Source organism: Balaenoptera borealis, assembly GCF_965194805.1.
Source record: "Balaenoptera borealis genome assembly, contig: HAP1_SCAFFOLD_2098, whole genome shotgun sequence".
Classification (NCBI taxonomy): domain Eukaryota; kingdom Metazoa; phylum Chordata; class Mammalia; order Artiodactyla; family Balaenopteridae; genus Balaenoptera; species Balaenoptera borealis.
In genome coordinates, this window is record NW_028122175.1 from 809 (window position 1) to 25310 (window position 24502).

Consider the following 24502-nt stretch of genomic DNA (forward strand, 5'->3'; position numbering starts at 1 on the left):
TCATCAAAATGCTCTGTCCCTTTTTCATCACAATGTTCCAGATAGCCTATCATTACAATGCTCCATGCCCGTGTCATCACAATGCTCCATGCCGTTGTCATCGCAATGCTCCTTGTCACCTTTAATCACAATGCTCCATGCCCTTGTCATCACAATGCTCCAGAACACTTGTCATCATAATACTCCATTCCCGTGTCATCCCATTGCTCAATGACACTTGTCATCAAAAGGTTCCTTGGCCTTTGTCATCACAGTGCTCCATGATACCTTTAATCAAAATTCTACATGACCACTGTCATCAAAATGCAAGATGACCAATGTCATCACAATGCCCCATGACAAGTGTCATCACAATTCGCCTTGGCCCTTGTCATCTCAAGGCTGTATGAACCGTGTCATCACTAGGTTCCAGGACACTTGTCATCACAGTGATCCATGACCACTTTCATCACACTGCTCCATGAACTCTGTTATCTCAATGCTCCATGGCCTTTCTATTCACAATGCTCCATTGTCCCGATAATCGCGTTGCTCCATGAACACTTTCATCACAATGCTCCTTTACCACTGTCACCATAATGCCCCATGACGTCTCTCATCACTGTGCTCCAAGGCCACTCTCATCAAAATGCTCCATGATCTGTGTCAGCACAATATGGGATGACACTTTTCATCACAATGCTCCATGATCCCTGGAATCACAATGATCCCTGCCAATGTCATCACAATGCTCCAGGTCTCCTGGAATCACAATGCTCCATGCCCTTGTCATCACAATGCTCCAGGTCTGTTGTCATCACCATGCTTCATGCCCGTGTCATCACAATGCTCCATGAATCTTCTCTTCACAATGCTCCATGGCCCATGTCATCCCAATGCTCCATGACCCCTGTCATCACAATTCTCCAAGGCCCCTCTCATCACAATGATCCACGACATTTGTCATCACATTGCTCCATAACACCTGTCATCACAGTGTTCCCTGCCCATGTCATCACAATGCTCCATGTCCCCTATAATCACAATGCTCCATGCCTGTTTCCTCACAATGCTCCAGAATTCTTGTCCTCACACTGTTCCATGGCCCTTGTCATCACAACGTTCCAGAATTCTTGTCATCACAATGTTCCATGAACGTGACATCACAATGCTACATGACCCTGGTCATCACTGTTCTCCATGACCTTTGTCATCACAATGCTCTCTGTCGCTTTTCATCACAATTCTCAATGACCACTTTAATCACTATGCTCGCTGACCATTTTCATCACATTTCTCTATTGTCATTACAATTCCCCATGGCCCCTTTCTTCACAATGCTCCATGATGCCTGTCATCACAAAGCTCCATGGCTTTTGTTATCACAATGCTCCAGGACCAGTTTCATCACAATACTCCATCCCCCTTGTCATCACAGTGCAAAATGAAACCTTTCATTACAATGCTCCATGACACTTGTCATCACAATGCTCCATGGCCTTTGTCATCACAATGTTCCATGGCCCCTGTCATCACAGTGCTCCACGATACCTTTCATCACAATTCTAGATGACCACTGTCATCACAATGCCCCAGGACAGATGTCATCACAATTCGCCATGGTCCTTGTCATCACAGTGCTCCATGAACCGTGTCATCACAATGTTCCAGGACACTTGTCATCACAATGATCCATGATCCCTTTCATCACAATGCTCCATGAACCCTTTCATCTCACTGCTCCATAGCCTTTGTATTCACAATGCTCCATGGCCCCTGTAATCACAGTGCTCCATGACCCTTTTCATCACAATGCTCCAAGACCACTGTCATCACAATGCCCCATGACGCCTGCAATCAGAAATCTCCAAGGCCTCTCTTACCAAAAAGCTCCATGACCCCTGTCATCACAAAGTTCTCTGCCCATATCATCACAATGGCCTTGTCACCTTTAATCACAATGCTCCATGCCCTTTCATCACAATGCTCCAGAATTCTTGTCATCGCAATGTTCCTTGACCGTGTCATCACAATGCTCCATAACCCTTGTCATCACAAAGCTCCATGACCCCTGTCATCACAATGATCCATGACTCCTTTCCTCACAGTGCTCCAGTACCCTTTTCATCACAATGCTCCATGCCCTTGTCATCACAATGCTCCAGGTCTGTTGTCATCACCATGCTTCATGCCCGTGTCATCACAATGCTCCATGAATCTTGTCTTCACAATGCTCCATGTCCCATGTCATCACAATGCACCATGACCCCTGTCATCACAATTCTCCAAGGCCCCTCTCATCACAATGCTCCACGACACTTGTCATCACATTGCTCCATAACACCTGTCATCACAGTGTTCCCTGCCCATGTCATCACAATGCTCCATGTCCACTATAATCACAATGCTCCATGCCTGTTTCCTCACAATTCTCCAGAATTCTTGTCATCAGAATGTTCCATGACCGTGGCATCACTATGCTCCATGGCCCTTGTCATCACAATGCTCCAGAATTCTTGTCATCACAATGTTCCATGACCGTGTCATCACAATGCTTCAATACCCTGGTCATCAATGTTCTCCATGACCTTTGTCATCACAATGCTCTCTGTCGCTTTTCATCACAATTCTCAATGACAACTTTAATCACTATGCTCGCTGACCATTTTCATCACATGTCTCTATTGTCATTACAGTTCCCCATGGCCCCTTTCTTCACAATGCTCCATGATGCCTGTCATCACATAGCTCCATGGCTTTTGTTATCACAATGCTCCAGGACCAGTTTCATCACAATACTCCATCCCCCTTGTCATCACAGTGCACAATGAAACCTTTCATTACAATGCTGCATGACACTTGTCATCACAATACTCCATGGCCTTTATCGTCACAATGCTCCCAGGCACTTTTCATCACGATGCTCCATGAAAACTTTCATCACATTGCTCCATGACCATTGTCATCACAATAGTCCATACCCTTGTCAACACAATGCTGCATAATAGCTGTCATCACAATTCTCCATGACTGCTGTCATCACAATAATCCAGGACAATTTTCATAACAATGCTTCATGCCCCCAGTCATCACAGTGCTCCATGACACCTTTCATCACAATTCCTAGATGATCAATGTCATCACAATGCCCCATGACACCTGTCGTCACAATTCGCTATGACCCTTGTCATCACAATACTCGATGAACCGTGTCATCACTAGGTTCCAGGACACATGTCATCACAATGATCCATGACTACTTTCATCACAATGCTCCAATACACCTGTCATCACAATGATCCAAGGCCCCTGTTATCATATTGCTCCATGATCTCTTTCATCACAATGCTCCATGACCAGTGTCATTACCATGCTTCATGACGCCTGTCATCTCAATGCTCCATGGCCCCTTTCATCACAATGCTCCATGCCCTTGTCATCAAAATGCTCCAGAACTCTTGTCATCATAATGCGCCATGCCAATGTCATCAAAATGCCCCATGACACTTGTCATCACAATGCTCCATGGCCTTTGTCATCACAATGTTCCATGGCCCCTCTCATCACAAAGCTCCATGCCCTTGTCATCAAAATGCTCCAGAACTCTTGTCATCATAATGCGCCATGCCAATGTCATCAAAATGCCCCATGACACTTGTCATCACAATGCTCCATGGCCTTTGTCATCACAATGTTCCATGGACCCTCTCATCACAAAGCTCCATGCCCTTGTCATCAAAATGCTCCAGATCTCTTGTCATCATAATGCTCCATGCCAATGTCATCAAAATGCCCCATGACACTTGTCATCACAATGCTCCATGGCCTTTGTCATCACAATGTTCCATGGCCCCTCTCATCACAGTGCTCCATGATACCTTTCATCACAATTCTAGATGACCACTGTCATCACAATGCCCCAGGACATATGTCATCACAATTCACCATGGTCCTTGTCATCACAGTGCTCCTTGAACCGTGTCATCACAAGGTTCCAGGACACTTGTCATCACAATGATCCATGATCACTTTCATCACAATGCTCCATCAACCCTGTCATCTCAATGCTCCATAGCATTTGTATTCACAATGCTCCATGGCCCTTTTAATAACAGTGCTCCATGACCCCTTTCATCACAATGCTCCAAGATCGCTGTCATCACAATGCCCCATGACGCCTGCCATCACAAATCTCAAGGCCTCTCTTACCAAAAATCTCCACGACCCCTGTCATCACAAAGTTCTCTGCCCATATCATCACAATGGCCTTGTCACCTTTAATCACAATGCTCCATGCCCTTTCATCACAGTGCTCCAGAATACTTGTCATCGCAATGTTCCTTGACCGTGTCATCACAATGCTCCATGACCCTTGTCATCACAAAGCTCCATGACCCCTGTCACCACAATGATCCTTGACTCCTTTCCTCACAGTGCTCCAGTACCCTTTTCATCACAATGCTCCATGCCATTGTCAGCACAATGCTACTTGGACCATTTTATCAAAATGCTCCAGATAGCCTATCATTACAATGCTCCATGCCCGTGTCATCACAATGCTCCATGAATATTGTCTTCACAATGCTCCATGGCCCATGTCATCACAATGCTCCATGACCCCTGTCATCACAATTCTCCAAGGCCCCTCTCATCACAATGCTCCACGACACTTGTCATCACATTGCTCCATAACGCCTGTCATCACAGTGTTCCCTGCCCATGTCATCACAATGCTCCATGTCCCCTTTAATCACAATGCTCCATGTCTTTTTCCTCACGATGCTCCAGAATTCTTGTCATCACAAAGTTCCATGACCGTGGCTTCACAATGCTCCATGGCCTTTGTCATCACAATGTTCCATGGGCCCTCTCATCACAAAGCTCCATGCCCTTGTCATCAAAATGCTCCAGAACTCTTGTCATCATAATGCTCCATGCCAATGTCATCAAAATTCCCCATGACACTTGTCATCACAAGGCTCCATGGCCTTTGTCATCACAATGTTCCATGGCCCCTCTCATCACAAATCTCCATGCCCTTGTCATCAAAATGCTGCAGAACATTGTCAGCATAATGTTCCATGCCAATGTCATCAAAATGCCCCATGACACTTGTCATCACAATGCTCAGTGGCCTTTGTCATCAAAATGTTCCATGGCCCCTGACATCACAGTGCTCCATGATACCTTTCATCACAATTCTAGATGACCACTGTCATCACAATGCCCCATGACAGATGTCATCACAATTCGCCTTGGTCCTTGTCATCACAATGCTCCATGAACCGTGTCATCACAAGGTTCCAGGACACTTGTCATCACAATGATCCATGATCACTTTCATCACAATGCTCCATGAAACATATCATCTCACTGCTCCATAGCCTTTGTATTCACAATGCTCCATGGCCCCTGTAATCACAGTGCTCCATGACCCCTTTCAACCCAATGCTCCAAGACCGCTGTCATCACAATGCCCCATGACGCCTGCCGTCACAAATCTCCAAGGCCTCTCTTACCAAAAAGCTCCATGACCCCTGTCATCACAAAATTCTCTGCCCATATCATCACAATGCTCCTTGTCACCTTTAATCACAATGATCCATGCCCTTTCATCACAATGCTCCAGAATTCTTGTCATCGCAATGTTCCTTGACCGTGTCATCACAATGCTCCATGACCCTTGTCATCACAAAGCTCCATGACCCCTGTCATCACAATGATCCATGACTCCTTTCCTCACAGTGCTCCAGTACCCTTTTCATCACAATGCTCCATGCCATTGTCAGCACAATGCTCCTTGGACGCTCTCATCAAAATGCTCTGTCCCTTTTTCATCACAATGTTCCAGATAGCCTATCATTACAATGCTCCATGCCCGTGTCATCACAATGCTCCATGCCGTTGTCATCGCAATGCTCCTTGTCACCTTTAATCACAATGCTCCATGCCCTTGTCATCACAATGCTCCAGAACACTTGTCATCATAATACTCCATTCCCGTGTCATCCCATTGCTCAATGACACTTGTCATCAAAAGGTTCCTTGGCCTTTGTCATCACAGTGCTCCATGATACCTTTAATCAAAATTCTACATGACCACTGTCATCAAAATGCAAGATGACCAATGTCATCACAATGCCCCATGACAAGTGTCATCACAATTCGCCTTGGCCCTTGTCATCTCAAGGCTGTATGAACCGTGTCATCACTAGGTTCCAGGACACTTGTCATCACAGTGATCCATGACCACTTTCATCACAATGCTCCATGAACTCTCTTATCTCAATGCTCCATGGCCTTTCTATTCACAATGCTCCATTGTCCCGATAATCGCGTTGCTCCATGAACACTTTCATCACAATGCTCCTTTACCACTGTCACCATAATGCCCCATGACGTCTCTCATCACTGTGCTCCAAGGCCACTCTCATCAAAATGCTCCATGATCTGTGTCAGCACAATATGGGATGACACTTTTCATCACAATGCTCCATGATCCCTGGAATCACAATGATCCCTGCCAATGTCATCACAATGCTCCAGGTCTCCTGGAATCACAATGCTCCATGCCCTTGTCATCACAATGCTCCAGGTCTGTTGTCATCACCATGCTTCATGCCCGTGTCATCACAATGCTCCATGAATCTTCTCTTCACAATGCTCCATGGCCCATGTCATCCCAATGCTCCATGACCCCTGTCATCACAATTCTCCAAGGCCCCTCTCATCACAATGATCCACGACATTTGTCATCACATTGCTCCATAACACCTGTCATCACAGTGTTCCCTGCCCATGTCATCACAATGCTCCATGTCCCCTATAATCACAATGCTCCATGCCTGTTTCCTCACAATGCTCCAGAATTCTTGTCCTCACACTGTTCCATGGCCCTTGTCATCACAACGTTCCAGAATTCTTGTCATCACAATGTTCCATGAACGTGACATCACAATGCTACATGACCCTGGTCATCACTGTTCTCCATGACCTTTGTCATCACAATGCTCTCTGTCGCTTTTCATCACAATTCTCAATGACCACTTTAATCACTATGCTCGCTGACCATTTTCATCACATTTCTCTATTGTCATTACAATTCCCCATGGCCCCTTTCTTCACAATGCTCCATGATGCCTGTCATCACAAAGCTCCATGGCTTTTGTTATCACAATGCTCCAGGACCAGTTTCATCACAATACTCCATCCCCCTTGTCATCACAGTGCAAAATGAAACCTTTCATTACAATGCTCCATGACACTTGTCATCACAATGCTCCATGGCCTTTGTCATCACAATGTTCCATGGCCCCTGTCATCACAGTGCTCCACGATACCTTTCATCACAATTCTAGATGACCACTGTCATCACAATGCCCCAGGACAGATGTCATCACAATTCGCCATGGTCCTTGTCATCACAGTGCTCCATGAACCGTGTCATCACAATGTTCCAGGACACTTGTCATCACAATGATCCATGATCCCTTTCATCACAATGCTCCATGAACCCTTTCATCTCACTGCTCCATAGCCTTTGTATTCACAATGCTCCATGGCCCCTGTAATCACAGTGCTCCATGACCCTTTTCATCACAATGCTCCAAGACCACTGTCATCACAATGCCCCATGACGCCTGCAATCAGAAATCTCCAAGGCCTCTCTTACCAAAAAGCTCCATGACCCCTGTCATCACAAAGTTCTCTGCCCATATCATCACAATGGCCTTGTCACCTTTAATCACAATGCTCCATGCCCTTTCATCACAATGCTCCAGAATTCTTGTCATCGCAATGTTCCTTGACCGTGTCATCACAATGCTCCATAACCCTTGTCATCACAAAGCTCCATGACCCCTGTCATCACAATGATCCATGACTCCTTTCCTCACAGTGCTCCAGTACCCTTTTCATCACAATGCTCCATGCCCTTGTCATCACAATGCTCCAGGTCTGTTGTCATCACCATGCTTCATGCCCGTGTCATCACAATGCTCCATGAATCTTGTCTTCACAATGCTCCATGTCCCATGTCATCACAATGCACCATGACCCCTGTCATCACAATTCTCCAAGGCCCCTCTCATCACAATGCTCCACGACACTTGTCATCACATTGCTCCATAACACCTGTCATCACAGTGTTCCCTGCCCATGTCATCACAATGCTCCATGTCCACTATAATCACAATGCTCCATGCCTGTTTCCTCACAATTCTCCAGAATTCTTGTCATCAGAATGTTCCATGACCGTGGCATCACTATGCTCCATGGCCCTTGTCATCACAATGCTCCAGAATTCTTGTCATCACAATGTTCCATGACCGTGTCATCACAATGCTTCAATACCCTGGTCATCAATGTTCTCCATGACCTTTGTCATCACAATGCTCTCTGTCGCTTTTCATCACAATTCTCAATGACAACTTTAATCACTATGCTCGCTGACCATTTTCATCACATGTCTCTATTGTCATTACAGTTCCCCATGGCCCCTTTCTTCACAATGCTCCATGATGCCTGTCATCACATAGCTCCATGGCTTTTGTTATCACAATGCTCCAGGACCAGTTTCATCACAATACTCCATCCCCCTTGTCATCACAGTGCACAATGAAACCTTTCATTACAATGCTGCATGACACTTGTCATCACAATACTCCATGGCCTTTATCGTCACAATGCTCCCAGGCACTTTTCATCACGATGCTCCATGAAAACTTTCATCACATTGCTCCATGACCATTGTCATCACAATAGTCCATACCCTTGTCAACACAATGCTGCATAATAGCTGTCATCACAATTCTCCATGACTGCTGTCATCACAATAATCCAGGACAATTTTCATAACAATGCTTCATGCCCCCAGTCATCACAGTGCTCCATGACACCTTTCATCACAATTCCTAGATGATCAATGTCATCACAATGCCCCATGACACCTGTCGTCACAATTCGCTATGACCCTTGTCATCACAATACTCGATGAACCGTGTCATCACTAGGTTCCAGGACACATGTCATCACAATGATCCATGACTACTTTCATCACAATGCTCCAATACACCTGTCATCACAATGATCCAAGGCCCCTGTTATCATATTGCTCCATGATCTCTTTCATCACAATGCTCCATGACCAGTGTCATTACCATGCTTCATGACGCCTGTCATCTCAATGCTCCATGGCCCCTTTCATCACAATGCTCCATGCCCTTGTCATCAAAATGCTCCAGAACTCTTGTCATCATAATGCGCCATGCCAATGTCATCAAAATGCCCCATGACACTTGTCATCACAATGCTCCATGGCCTTTGTCATCACAATGTTCCATGGCCCCTCTCATCACAAAGCTCCATGCCCTTGTCATCAAAATGCTCCAGAACTCTTGTCATCATAATGCGCCATGCCAATGTCATCAAAATGCCCCATGACACTTGTCATCACAATGCTCCATGGCCTTTGTCATCACAATGTTCCATGGACCCTCTCATCAGAAAGCTCCATGCCCTTGTCATCAAAATGCTCCAGATCTCTTGTCATCATAATGCTCCATGCCAATGTCATCAAAATGCCCCATGACACTTGTCATCACAATGCTCCATGGCCTTTGTCATCACAATGTTCCATGGCCCCTCTCATCACAGTGCTCCATGATACCTTTCATCACAATTCTAGATGACCACTGTCATCACAATGCCCCAGGACATATGTCATCACAATTCACCATGGTCCTTGTCATCACAGTGCTCCTTGAACCGTGTCATCACAAGGTTCCAGGACACTTGTCATCACAATGATCCATGATCACTTTCATCACAATGCTCCATCAACCCTGTCATCTCAATGCTCCATAGCATTTGTATTCACAATGCTCCATGGCCCTTTTAATAACAGTGCTCCATGACCCCTTTCATCACAATGCTCCAAGATCGCTGTCATCACAATGCCCCATGACGCCTGCCATCACAAATCTCAAGGCCTCTCTTACCAAAAATCTCCACGACCCCTGTCATCACAAAGTTCTCTGCCCATATCATCACAATGGCCTTGTCACCTTTAATCACAATGCTCCATGCCCTTTCATCACAGTGCTCCAGAATACTTGTCATCGCAATGTTCCTTGACCGTGTCATCACAATGCTCCATGACCCTTGTCATCACAAAGCTCCATGACCCCTGTCACCACAATGATCCTTGACTCCTTTCCTCACAGTGCTCCAGTACCCTTTTCATCACAATGCTCCATGCCATTGTCAGCACAATGCTACTTGGACCATTTTATCAAAATGCTCCAGATAGCCTATCATTACAATGCTCCATGCCCGTGTCATCACAATGCTCCATGAATATTGTCTTCACAATGCTCCATGGCCCATGTCATCACAATGCTCCATGACCCCTGTCATCACAATTCTCCAAGGCCCCTCTCATCACAATGCTCCACGACACTTGTCATCACATTGCTCCATAACGCCTGTCATCACAGTGTTCCCTGCCCATGTCATCACAATGCTCCATGTCCCCTTTAATCACAATGCTCCATGTCTTTTTCCTCACGATGCTCCAGAATTCTTGTCATCACAAAGTTCCATGACCGTGGCTTCACAATGCTCCATGGCCTTTGTCATCACAATGTTCCATGGGCCCTCTCATCACAAAGCTCCATGCCCTTGTCATCAAAATGCTCCAGAACTCTTGTCATCATAATGCTCCATGCCAATGTCATCAAAATTCCCCATGACACTTGTCATCACAAGGCTCCATGGCCTTTGTCATCACAATGTTCCATGGCCCCTCTCATCACAAATCTCCATGCCCTTGTCATCAAAATGCTGCAGAACATTGTCAGCATAATGTTCCATGCCAATGTCATCAAAATGCCCCATGACACTTGTCATCACAATGCTCAGTGGCCTTTGTCATCAAAATGTTCCATGGCCCCTGACATCACAGTGCTCCATGATACCTTTCATCACAATTCTAGATGACCACTGTCATCACAATGCCCCATGACAGATGTCATCACAATTCGCCTTGGTCCTTGTCATCACAATGCTCCATGAACCGTGTCATCACAAGGTTCCAGGACACTTGTCATCACAATGATCCATGATCACTTTCATCACAATGCTCCATGAAACATATCATCTCACTGCTCCATAGCCTTTGTATTCACAATGCTCCATGGCCCCTGTAATCACAGTGCTCCATGACCCCTTTCAACCCAATGCTCCAAGACCGCTGTCATCACAATGCCCCATGACGCCTGCCGTCACAAATCTCCAAGGCCTCTCTTACCAAAAAGCTCCATGACCCCTGTCATCACAAAATTCTCTGCCCATATCATCACAATGCTCCTTGTCACCTTTAATCACAATGCTCCATGCCCTTTCATCACAATGCTCCAGAATTCTTGTCATCGCAATGTTCCTTGACCGTGTCATCACAATGCTCCATGACCCTTGTCATCACAAAGCTCCATGACCCCTGTCATCACAATGATCCATGACTCCTTTCCTCACAGTGCTCCAGTACCCTTTTCATCACAATTCTCCATGCCATTGTCAGCACAATGCTCCTTGGACGCTCTCATCAAAATGCTCCGTCCCTTTTTCATCACAATGTTCCAGATAGCCTATCATTACAATGCTCCATGCCCGTGTCATCACAATGCTCCATGCCGTTGTCATCGCAATGCTCCTTGTCAACTTTAATCACAATGCTCCATGCCCTTGTCATCACAATGCTCCAGAACACTTGTCATCATAATACTCCATTCCCGTGTCATCCCATTGCTCAATGACACTTGTCATCAAAAGGTTCCTTGGCCTTTGTCATCACAGTGCTCCATGATACCTTTAATCAAAATTCTACATGACCACTGTCATCAAAATGCAAGATGACCAATGTCATCACAATGCCCCATGACAAGTGTCATCACAATTCGCCTTGGCCCTTGTCATCTCAAGGCTGTATGAACCGTGTCATCACTAGGTTCCAGGACACTTGTCATCACAGTGATCCATGACCACTTTCATCACAATGCTCCATGAACTCTCTTATCTCAATGCTCCATGGCCTTTCTATTCACAATGCTCCATTGTCCCGATAATCGCGTTGCTCCATGAACACTTTCATCACAATGCTCCTTTACCACTGTCACCATAATGCCCCATGACGTCTCTCATCACTGTGCTCCAAGGCCACTCTCATCAAAATGCTCCATGATCTGTGTCAGCACAATATGGGATGACACTTTTCATCACAATGCTCCATGATCCCTGGAATCACAATGATCCCTGCCAATGTCATCACAATGCTCCAGGTCTCCTGGAATCACAGTGCTCCATGCCCTTGTCATCACAATGCTCCAGGTCTGTTGTCATCACCATGCTTCATGCCCGTGTCATCACAAAGCTCCATGAATCTTGTCTTCACAATGCTCCATGGCCCATGTCATCACAATGCCCCATGACGCCTGCCATCACAAATCTCCAAGGCCTCTCTTACCAAAAATCTCCATGACCCCTGTCATCACAAAGTTCTCTGCCCATATCATCACAATGGCCTTGTCACCTTTAATCACAATGCTCCATGCCCTTTCATCACAGTGCTCCAGAATACTTGTCATCGCAATGTTCCTTGACCCTGTCATCACAATGCTCCATGACCCTTGTCATCACAAAGCTCCATGACCCCTGTCATCACAATGATCCATGACTCCTTTCCTCACAGTGCTCCAGTACCCTTTTCATCACAATGCTCCATGCCATTGTCAGCACAATGCTCCTTGGACCCTGTCATCAAAATGCTCCATCCCCTTTTCATCACAATGCTCCAGATAGCTTATCATTACAATGCTCCATGCCGGTGTCATCACAATGCTCCATGCCGTTGTCATCACAATGCTCCAGAACCCTTGTCATCATAATACTCCATTCCCGTGTCATTCCATTGCTCAATGACACTTGTCATCAAAATGTTCCTTGCCCTTTGTCATCACAGTGCTCCATGTTACCTTTAATCAAAATTCTACATTACCACTGTCATCACAATGCAAGATGACCAATGTCATCACAATGCCCCATGACACGTGTCATCACAATACGCCTTGGCCCTTGTCATCTCAAGGCTGTATGAACCGTGTCATCACTAGGTTCCAGGACACTTGTCATCACAGTGATCCATGACCACTTTCATCACAATGCTCCATGAACTCTCTTATCTCAATGCTCCATGGCCTTTGTATTCACAATGCTCCATTGTCCCGATAATCGCGTTGCTCCATGAACACTTTCATCACAATGCTCCTTGACCACTGTCACCATAATGCCCCATGACGTCTCTCATCACTCTGCTCCAAGGCCACTCTCATTAAAATGCTCCATGATCCGTGTCAGCACAATATGCGATGACACTTGTCATCACAATGCTCCATGATCCCTGGAATCACAATGATCCCTGCCAATGTCATCACAATGCTCCATGTCTCCTGTAATCACAATGCTCCATGCCCTTGTCATCACAATGCTCCAGGTCTGTTGTCATCACCATGCTTCATGCCCGTGTCATCACAATGCTCCACGAATCTTCTCTTCACAATGCTCCATGGCCCATGTTATCCCAATGCTCCATGACCCCTGTCATCACAATACTCCAAGGCCCCTCTCATCACAATGCTCCATGACACTTGTCATCACATTGCTCCATAACACCTGTCATCACAGTGTTCCCTGCCCATGTCATCACAATGCTCCATGTCCCCTATAATCACAATACTCCATGCCTTTTTCCTCACGATGCTCCAGGATTCTTGTTATCACAATGTTCCATGACCGTGGCATCACAATGCTCCATGGCCTTTGTCATCAAAATGTTCCATGGACCCTGTCATCACAATGCTCCATGTCCTTGTCATCAAAATGCTCCAGGACACTTTTCATCATAATGGTAATGCCAATGTCATCAAAATGCCCCATGACACTTGGCATCACAATACTCCATGGCCTTTGTCATCACAATGTTCCATGGCCCTTCTCATCACAAATCTCCATGCCCTTGTCATCAAAACGCTCCAGAACTCTTTTCATCATAATGCTCCATGCCAATGTCATCAAAATGCCCCATGACACTTGTCATCACAAGGCTCCATGGCCTTTGTCATCACAATGTTCCATGGCCCCTCTCATCACAAATCTCCATGCCCTTGTCATCAAAATGCTGCAGAACATTGTCAGCATAATGTTCCATGCCAATGTCATCAAAATGCCCCATGACACTTGTCATCACAATGCTCCATAGCCTTTGTCATCACAATGTTCCATGGCCCCTGACATCACAGTGCTCCATGATACCTTTCATCACAATTCTAGATGACCACTGTCATCACAATGCTCCATGAACCGTGTCATCACAAGGTTCCAGGACACTTGTCATCACAATGATCCATGATCCCTTTCATCACAATGCTCCATGAAACATATCATCTCACTGCTCCATAGCCTTTGTATTCACAATGCTCCATGGCCCCTGTAATCACAGTGCTCCATGACCCCTTTCAACCCAATGCTCCAAGACCGCTGTCATCACAATGCCCCATGACGCCTGCCGTCACAAATCTCCAAGGCCTCTCTTACCAAAAAGCTCCATGACCCCTGTCATCACAAAATTCTCTGCCCATATCATCACAATGCTCCTTGTCACCTTTAATCACAATGCTCCATGCCCTTTCATCACAATGCTCCAGAATTCTTGTCATCGCAATGTTCCTTGACCGTGTCATCACAATGCTCCATGACCCTTGTCATCACAAAGCTCCATGACCCCTGTCATCACAATGATCCATGACTCCTTTCCTCACAGTGCTCCAGTACCCTTTTCATCACAATGCTCCATGCCATTGTCAGCACAATGCTCCTTGGACGCTCTCATCAAAATGCTCCGTCCCTTTTTCATCACAATGTTCCAGATAGCCTATCATTACAATGCTCCATGCCCGTGTCATCACAATGCTCCATGCCGTTGTCATCACAATGCTCCTTGTCACCTTTAATCACAATGCTCCATGCCCTTGTCATCACAATGCTCCAGAACACTTGTCATCATAATACTCCATTCCCGTGTCATCCCATTGCTCAATGACACTTGTCATCAAAAGGTTCCTTGGCCTATGTCATCACAGTGCTCCATGATACCTTTAATCAAAATTCTACATGACCACTGTCATCAAAATGCAAGATGACCAATGTCATCACAATGCCCCAGGACAGATGTCATCACAATTCGCCATGGTCCTTGTCATCACAGTGCTCCATGAACCGTGTCACCACAATGTTCCAGGACACTTGTCATCACAATGATCCATGATCCCTTTCATCACAATGCTCCATGAACCCTGTCATCTCACTGCTCCATAGCCTTTGTATTCACAATGCTCCATGGCCCCTGTAATCACAGTGCTCCATGACCCTTTTCATCACAATGCTCCAAGACCACTGTCATCACAATGCCCCATGACGCCTGCAATCAGAAATCTCCAAGGCCTCTCTTACCAAAAAGCTCCATGACCCCTGTCATCACAAAGTTCTCTGCCCATATCATCACAATGGCCTTGTCACCTTTAATCACAATGCTCCATGCCCTTTCATCACAATGCTCCAGAATTCTTGTCATCGCAATGTTCCTTGACCGTGTCATCACAATGCTCCATAACCCTTGTCATCACAAAGCTCCATGACCCCTGTCATCACAATGATCCATGACTCCTTTCCTCACAGTGCTCCAGTACCCTTTTCATCACAATGCTCCATGCCATTGTCAGCACAATGCTCCTTGGACCCTCTCATCAAAATGCTCCATCCCCTTTTCATCACAATGCTCCAGATAGCCTATCATTACAATGCTCCATGCCCGTGTCATCACAAGGCTCCATGCCGTTGTCATCGCAATGCTCCATGGCCTCTGTCATCACAATGCCCCCTGCCCTTGTCATCACAATGCTCCAGAACACTTGTCATCATAATACTCCATTCCCGTGTCATCCCATTGCTCAATGACACTTGTCATCAAAAGGTTCCTTGGCCTTTGTCATCACAGTGCTCCATGATACCTTTAATCAAAATTCTACATGACCACTGTCATCAAAATGCAAGATGACCAATGTCATCACAATGCCCCATGACAAGTGTCATCACAATTCGCCTTGGCCCTTGTCATCTCAAGGTTGTATGAACCGTGTCATCACTAGGTTCCAGGACACTTGTCATCACAGTGATCCATGACCACTTTCATCACACTGCTCCATGAACTCTGTTATCTCAATGCTCCATGGCCTTTCTATTCACAATGCTCCATTGTCCCGATAATCGCGTTGCTCCATGAACACTTTCATCACAATGCTCCTTTACCACTGTCACCATAATGCCCCATGACATCTCTCATCACTGTGCTCCAAGGCCACTCTCATCAAAATGCTCCATGATCTGTGTCAGCACAATATTGCATGACACTTGTCATCACAATGCTCCATGATCTGTGTCAGCACAATATGGGATGACACTTTTCATCACAATGCTCCATGATCCCTGGAATCACAATGATCCCTGCCAATGTCATCACAATGCTCCAGGTCTCCTGGAATCACAATGCTCCATGCCCTTGTCATCACAATGCTCCAGGTCTGTTGTCATCACCATGCTTCATGCCCATGTCATCACAATGTTCCATGGCCCCTGTCATCACAGTGCTCCATGATACCTTTCATCACAATTCTAGATTAACACTTTCATCACAATGCCCCATGACAGATGTCATCACAATTCGCCATGGTCCTTGTCATCACAGTGCTCCATGAACCGTGTCATCACAATGTTCCAGGACACTTGTCATCACAGTGATCCATGATCCCTTTCATCACAATGCTCCATGAACCCTGTCATCTCACTGCTCCATAGCCTTTGTATTCACAATGCTCCATGGCCCCTGTAATCACAGTGCTCCATGACCCTTTTCATCACAATGCTCCAAGACCACTGTCATCACAATGCCCCATGACGCCTGCAATCAGAAATCTCCAAGGCCTCTCTTACCAAAAAGCTCCATGACCCCTGTCATCACAAAATTCTCTGCCCATATCATCACAATGCTCCTTGTCACCTTTAATCACAATGCTCCATGCCCTTTCATCACAATGCTCCAGAATTCTTGTCATCGCAATGTTCCTTGACCGTGTCATCACAATGCTCCATGACCCTTGTCATCACAAAGCTCCATGACCCCTGTCATCACAATGATCCATGACTCCTTTCCTCACAGTGCTCCAGTACCCTTTTCATCACAATGCTCCATGCCCTTGTCATCACAATGCTCCAGGTCTGTTGTCATCACCATGCTTCATGCCCGTGTCATCACAATGCTCCATGAATCTTGTCTTCACAATGCTCCATGTCCCATGTCATCACAATGCACCATGACCCCTGTCATCACAATTCTCCAAGGCCCCTCTCATCACAATGCTCCACGACACTTGTCATCACATTGCTCCATAACACCTGTCATCACAGTGTTCCCTGCCCATGTCATCACAATGCTCCATGTCCGCTATAATCACAATGCTCCATGCCTGTTTCCTCACAATTCTCCAGAATTCTTGTCATCAGAATGTTCCATGACCGTGGCATCACTATGCTCCATGGCCCTTGTCATCACAATGCTCCAGAATTCTTGTCATCACAATGTTCCATGACCGTGTCATCACAATGCTTCAATACCCTGGTCATCAATGTTCTCCATGACCTTTGTCATCACAATGCTCTCTGTCGCTTTTCATCACAATTCTCAATGACCACTTTAATCACTATGCTCGCTGACCATTTTCATCACATGTCTCTATTGTCATTACAGTTCCCCATGGCCCCTTTCTTCACAATGCTCCATGATGCCTGTCATCACATAGCTCCATGGCTTTTGTTATCACAATGCTCCAGGACCAGTTTCATCACAATACTCCATCCCCCTTGTCATCACAGTGCACAATGAAACCTTTCATTACAATGCTCCATGACACTTGTCATCACAATACTCCATGGCCTTTATCGTCACAATGCTCCCAGGCACTTTTCATCACGATGCTCCATGAAAACTTTCATCACATTGCTCCATGACCATTGTCATCACAATAGTCCATACCCTTGTCAACACAATGCTGCATAATAGCTGTCATCACAATTCTCCATGACTGCTGTCATCACAATAATCCAGGACAATTTTCACAACAATGCTTCATGCCCCCAGTCATCACAGTGCTCCATGACACCTTTCATCACAATTCCTAGATGATCAGTGTCATCACAATGCCCCATGACACCTGTCGTCACAATTCGCTATGACCCTTGTCATCACAATACTCGATGAACCGTGTCATCACTAGGTTCCAGGACACATGTCATCACAATGATCCATGACTACTTTCATCACAATGCTCCAATACACCTGTCATCACAATGATCCAAGGCCCCTGTTATCATATTGCTCCATGATCTCTTTCATCACAATGCTCCATGACCAGTGTCATTACCATGCTTCATGACGCCTGTCATCTCAATGCTCCATGGCCCCTTTCATCACAATGCTCCATGCCCTTGTCATCAAAATGCTCCAGAACTCTTGTCATCATAATGCGCCATGCCAATGTCATCAAAATGCCCCATGACACTTGTCATCACAATGCTCCATGGCCTTTGTCATCACAATGTTCCATGGCCCCTGACATCACAGTGCTCCATGATACCTTTCATCACAATTCTAGATGACCACTGTCATCACAATGCCCCATGACCGATGTCATCACAATTCGCCTTGGTCCTTGTCATCACAATGCTCCATGAACCGTGTCATCACAAGGTTCCAGGACACTTGTCATCACAATGATCCATGATCACTTTCATCACAATGCTCCATGAAACATATCATCTCACTGCTCCATAGCCTTTGTATTCACAATGCTCCATGGCCCCTGTAATCACAGTGCTCCATGACCCCTTTCAACCCAATGCTCCAAGACCGCTGTCATCACAATGCCCCATGACGCCTGCCATCACAAATCTCCAAGGCCTCTCTTACCAAAAATCTCCACGACCCCTGTCATCACAAAGTTCTCTGCCCATATCATCACAATGGCCTTGTCACCTTTAATCACAATGCTCCATGCCCTTTCATCACAGTGCTCCAGAATACTTGTCATCGCAATGTTCCTTGACCGTGTCATCACAATGCTCCATGACCCTTGTCATCACAAAGCTCCATGACCCCTGTCACCACAATGATCCTTGACTCCTTTCCTCACAGTGCTCCAGTACCCTTTTCATCACAATGCTCCATGCCATTGTCAGCACAATGCTACTTGGACCATTTTATCAAAATGCTCCAGATAGCCTATCATTAAAATGCTCCATGCCCGTGTCATCACAATGCTCCATGAATATTGTCTTCACAATGCTCCATGGCCCATGTCATCAGAATGCTCCATGACCCCTGTCATCACAATTCTCCAAGGCCCCTCTCATCACAATGCTCCACGACACTTGTCATCACATTGCTCCATAACGCCTGTCATCACAGTGTCCCCTGCCCATGTCATCACAATGCTCCATGTCCCCTTTAATCACAATGCTCCATGCCTGTTTCCGCACAATGTTCCAGAATTCTTGTCATCCCAATGTTCCATGACCGTGGCATCACAATGCTCCATGGCCCTAGTCATCACAATGCTCCATGTCCCCTTTAATCACAATGCTCCATGTCTTTTTCCTCACGATGCTCCAGAATTCTTGTCATCACAAAGTTCCATGACCGTGGCATCACAATGCCCCATGGCCTTTGTCATCACAATGTTCCATGGGCCCTCTCATCACAAAGCTCCATGCCCTTGTCATCAAAATGCTCCAGAACTCTTGTCATCATAATGCTCCATGCCAATGTCATCAAAATTCCCCATGACACTTGTCATCACAAGGCTCCATGGTCTTTGTCATCACAATGTTCCATGGCCCCTCTCATCACAAATCTCCATGCCCTTGTCATCAAAATGCTGCAGAACATCGTCAGCATAATGTTCCATGCCAATGTCATCAAAATGCCCCATGACACTTGTCATCACAATGCTCAATGGCCTTTGTCATCACAATGTTCCATGGCCCCTGACATCACAGTGCTCCATGATACCTTTCATCACAATTCTAGATGACCACTGTCATCACAATGCCCCATGACCGATGTCATCACAATTCGCCTTGGTCCTTGTCATCACAATGCTCCATGAACCGTGTCATCACAAGGTTCCAGGACACTTGTCATCACAATGATCCATGATCACTTTCATCACAATGCTCCATGAAACATATCATCTCACTGCTCCATAGCCTTTGTATTCACAATGCTCCATGGCCCCTGTAATCACAGTGCTCCATGACCCCTTTCAACCCAATGCTCCAAGACCGCTGTCATCACAATGCCCCATGACGCCTGCCATCACAAATCTCCAAGGCCTCTCTTACCAACAATCTCCACGACCCCTGTCATCACAAAGTTCTCTGCCCATATCATCACAATGGCCTTGTCACCTTTAATCACAATGCTCCATGCCCTTTCATCACAGTGCTCCAGAATACTTGTCATCGCAATGTTCCTTGACCGTGTCATCACAATGCTCCATGAACCATGTCATCTCAATGCTCCATAGCCTTTGTATTCACAATGCTCCATGGCCCCTGTAATCACAGTGCTCCATGACCCCTTTCATCACAATGCTCCAAGTCCGCTCTCATCACAATGCCCCATGACGCCTGCCATCACAAATCTCCAAGGCCTCTCTTACCAAAAAGCTCCATGACCCTTTTCATCACAAAGCTCCATGACCCCTGTCACCACAATGATCCATGACTCCTTTCCTCACAGTGCTCCAGTACCCTTTTCATCACAATGCTCCATGCCATTGTCAGCACAATGCTCCTTGGACCCTGTCATCAAAATGCTCCATCCCCTTTTCATCACAATGCTCCAGATAGCTTATCATTACAATGCTCCATGCCGGTGTCATCACAATGCTCCATGCCGTTGTCATCACAATGCTCCAGAACCCTTGTCATCATAATACTCCATTCCCGTGTCATTCCATTGGTCGATGACACTTGTCATCAAAATGTTCCTTGCCCTTTGTCATCACAGTGCTCCATGTTACCTTTAATCAAAATTCTACATTACCACTGTCATCACAATGCAAGATGACCAATGTCATCACAATGCCCCATGACACGTGTCATCACAATACGCCTTGGCCCTTGTCATCTCAAGGCTGTATGAACCGTGTCATCACTAGGTTCCAGGACACTTGTCATCACAGTGATCCATGACCACTTTCATCACAATGCTCCATGAACTCTGTTATCTCAATGCTCCATGGCCTTTGTATTCACAATGCTCCATTGTCCCGATAATCGCGTTGCTCCATGAACACTTTCATCACAATGCTCCTTGACCACTGTCACCATAATGCCCCATGACGTCTCTCATCACTCTGCTCCAAGGCCACTCTCATTAAAATGCTCCATGATCCGTGTCAGCACAATATGCGATGACACTTGTCATCACAATGCTCCATGATCCCTGGAATCACAATGATCCCTGCCAATGTCATCACAATGCTCCATGTCTCCTGTAATCACAATGCTCCATGCCCTTGTCATCACAATGCTCCAGGTCTGTTGTCATCACCATGCTTCATGCCCGTGTCATCACAATGCTCCACGAATCTTCTCTTCACAATGCTCCATGGCCCATGTTATCCCAATGCTCCATGACCCCTGTCATCACAATACTCCAAGGCCCCTCTCATCACAATGCTCCATGACACTTGTCATCACATTGCTCCATAACACCTGTCATCACAGTGTTCCCTGCCCATGTCATCACAATGCTCCATGTCCCCTATAATCACAATACTCCATGCCTTTTTCCTCACGATGCTCCAGGATTCTTGTTATCACAATGTTCCATGACCGTGGCATCACAATGCTCCATGGCCTTTGTCATCAAAATGTTCCATGGACCCTGTCATCACAATGCTCCATGCCCTTGTCATCAAAATGCTCCAGGACACTTTTCATCATAATGGTAATGCCAATGTCATCAAAATGCCCCATGACACTTGGCATCACAATACTCCATGGCCTTTGTCATCACAATGTTCCATGGCCCTTCTCATCACAAATCTCCATGCCCTTGTCATCAAAACGCTCCAGAACTCTTTTCATCATAATGCTCCATGCCAATGTCATCAAAATGCCCCATGACACTTGTCATCACAAGGCTCCATGGCCTTTGTCATCACAATGTTCCATGGCCCCTCTCATCACAAATCTCCATGCCCTTGTCATCAAAATGCTGCAGAACATTGTCAGCATAATGTTCCATGCCAATGTCATCAAAATGCCCCATGACACTTGTCATCACAATGCTCCATAGCCTTTGTCATCACAATGTTCCATGGCCCCTGACATCACAGTGCTCCATGATACCTTTCATCACAATTCTAGATGACCACTGTCATCACAATGCTCCATGAACCGTGTCATCACAAGGTTCCAGGACACTTGTCATCACAATGATCCATGATCCCTTTCATCACAATGCTCCATGAAACATATCATCTCACTGCTCCATAGCCTTTGTATTCACAATGCTCCATGGCCCCTGTAATCACAGTGCTCCATGACCCCTTTCAACCCAATGCTCCAAGACCGCTGTCATCACAATGCCCCATGACGCCTGCCGTCACAAATCTCCAAGGCCTCTCTTACCAAAAAGCTCCATGACCCCTGTCATCACAAAATTCTCTGCCCATATCATCACAATGCTCCTTGTCACCTTTAATCACAATGCTCCATGCCCTTTCATCACAATGCTCCAGAATTCTTGTCATCGCAATGTTCCTTGACCGTGTCATCACAATGCTCCATGACCCTTGTCATCACAAAGCTCCATGACCCCTGTCATCACAATGATCCATGACTCCTTTCCTCACAGTGCTCCAGTACCCTTTTCATCACAATGCTCCATGCCCTTGTCATCACAATGCTCCAGGTCTGTTGTCATCACCATGCTTCATGCCCGTGTCATCACAATGCTCCATGAATCTTGTCTTCACAATGCTCCATGTCCCATGTCATCACAATGCACCATGACCCCTGTCATCACAATTCTCCAAGGCCCCTCTCATCACAATGCTCCACGACACTTGTCATCACATTGCTCCATAACACCTGTCATCACAGTGTTCCCTGCCCATGTCATCACAATGCTCCATGTCCGCTATAATCACAATGCTCCATGCCTGTTTCCTCACAATTCTCCAGAATTCTTGTCATCAGAATGTTCCATGACCGTGGCATCACTATGCTCCATGGCCCTTGTCATCACAATGCTCCAGAATTCTTGTCATCACAATGTTCCATGACCGTGTCATCACAATGCTTCAATACCCTGGTCATCAATGTTCTCCATGACCTTTGTCATCACAATGCTCTCTGTCGCTTTTCATCACAATTCTCAATGACCACTTTAATCACTATGCTCGCTGACCATTTTCATCACATGTCCCTATTGTCATTACAGTTCCCCATGGCCCCTTTCTTCACAATGCTCCATGATGCCTGTCATCACATAGCTCCATGGCTTTTGTTATCACAATGCTCCAGGACCAGTTTCATCACAATACTCCATCCCCCTTGTCATCACAGTGCACAATGAAACCTTTCATTACAATGCTCCATGACACTTGTCATCACAATACTCCATGGCCTTTATCGTCACAATGCTCCCAGGCACTTTTCATCACGATGCTCCATGAAAACTTTCATCACATTGCTCCATGACCATTGTCATCACAATAGTCCATACCCTTGTCAACACAATGCTGCATAATAGCTGTCATCACAATTCTCCATGACTGCTGTCATCACAATAATCCAGGACAATTTTCATAACAATGCTTCATGCCCCCAGTCATCACAGTGCTCCATGACACCTTTCATCACAATTCCTAGATGATCAATGTCATCACAATGCCCCATGACACCTGTCGTCACAATTCGCTATGACCCTTGTCATCACAATACTCGATGAACCGTGTCATCACTAGGTTCCAGGACACATGTCATCACAATGATCCATGACTACTTTCATCACAATGCTCCAATACACCTGTCATCACAATGATCCAAGGCCCCTGTTATCATATTGCTCCATGATCTCTTTCATCACAATGCTCCATGACCAGTGTCATTACCATGCTTCATGACGCCTGTCATCTCAATGCTCCATGGCCCCTTTCATCACAATGCTCCATGCCCTTGTCATCAAAATGCTCCAGAACTCTTGTCATCATAATGCGCCATGCCAATGTCATCAAAATGCCCCATGACACTTGTCATCACAATGCTCCATGGCCTTTGTCATCAC

At 45.9% G+C, this 24502-nt stretch overlaps 3 long non-coding RNA genes across 3 annotated transcripts; 1 reads left to right on the plus strand and 2 right to left on the minus strand.

Annotated features, from left to right (window-relative positions):
* Positions 1-2446: 2446 nt before the first annotated feature.
* LOC309622313 lies at positions 2447-9453 on the minus strand. Its single transcript, XR_014240707.1, has 2 exons — positions 8628-9453; positions 2447-3263 (listed from the first exon to the last, which is right to left on the minus strand). It is a non-coding gene; the product is annotated as an uncharacterized lncRNA (long non-coding RNA).
* Positions 9454-17664: 8211 nt separating this feature from the next.
* Positions 17665-20924, minus strand: LOC309622314. The gene is made up of 2 exons (XR_014240708.1): positions 20878-20924; positions 17665-18649 (listed from the first exon to the last, which is right to left on the minus strand). It is a non-coding gene; the product is annotated as an uncharacterized lncRNA (long non-coding RNA).
* Positions 19582-19866, plus strand: LOC309622315. The gene is made up of 2 exons (XR_014240709.1): positions 19582-19761; positions 19811-19866. It is a non-coding gene; the product is annotated as an uncharacterized lncRNA (long non-coding RNA).
* Positions 20925-24502: the final 3578 nt, after the last annotated feature.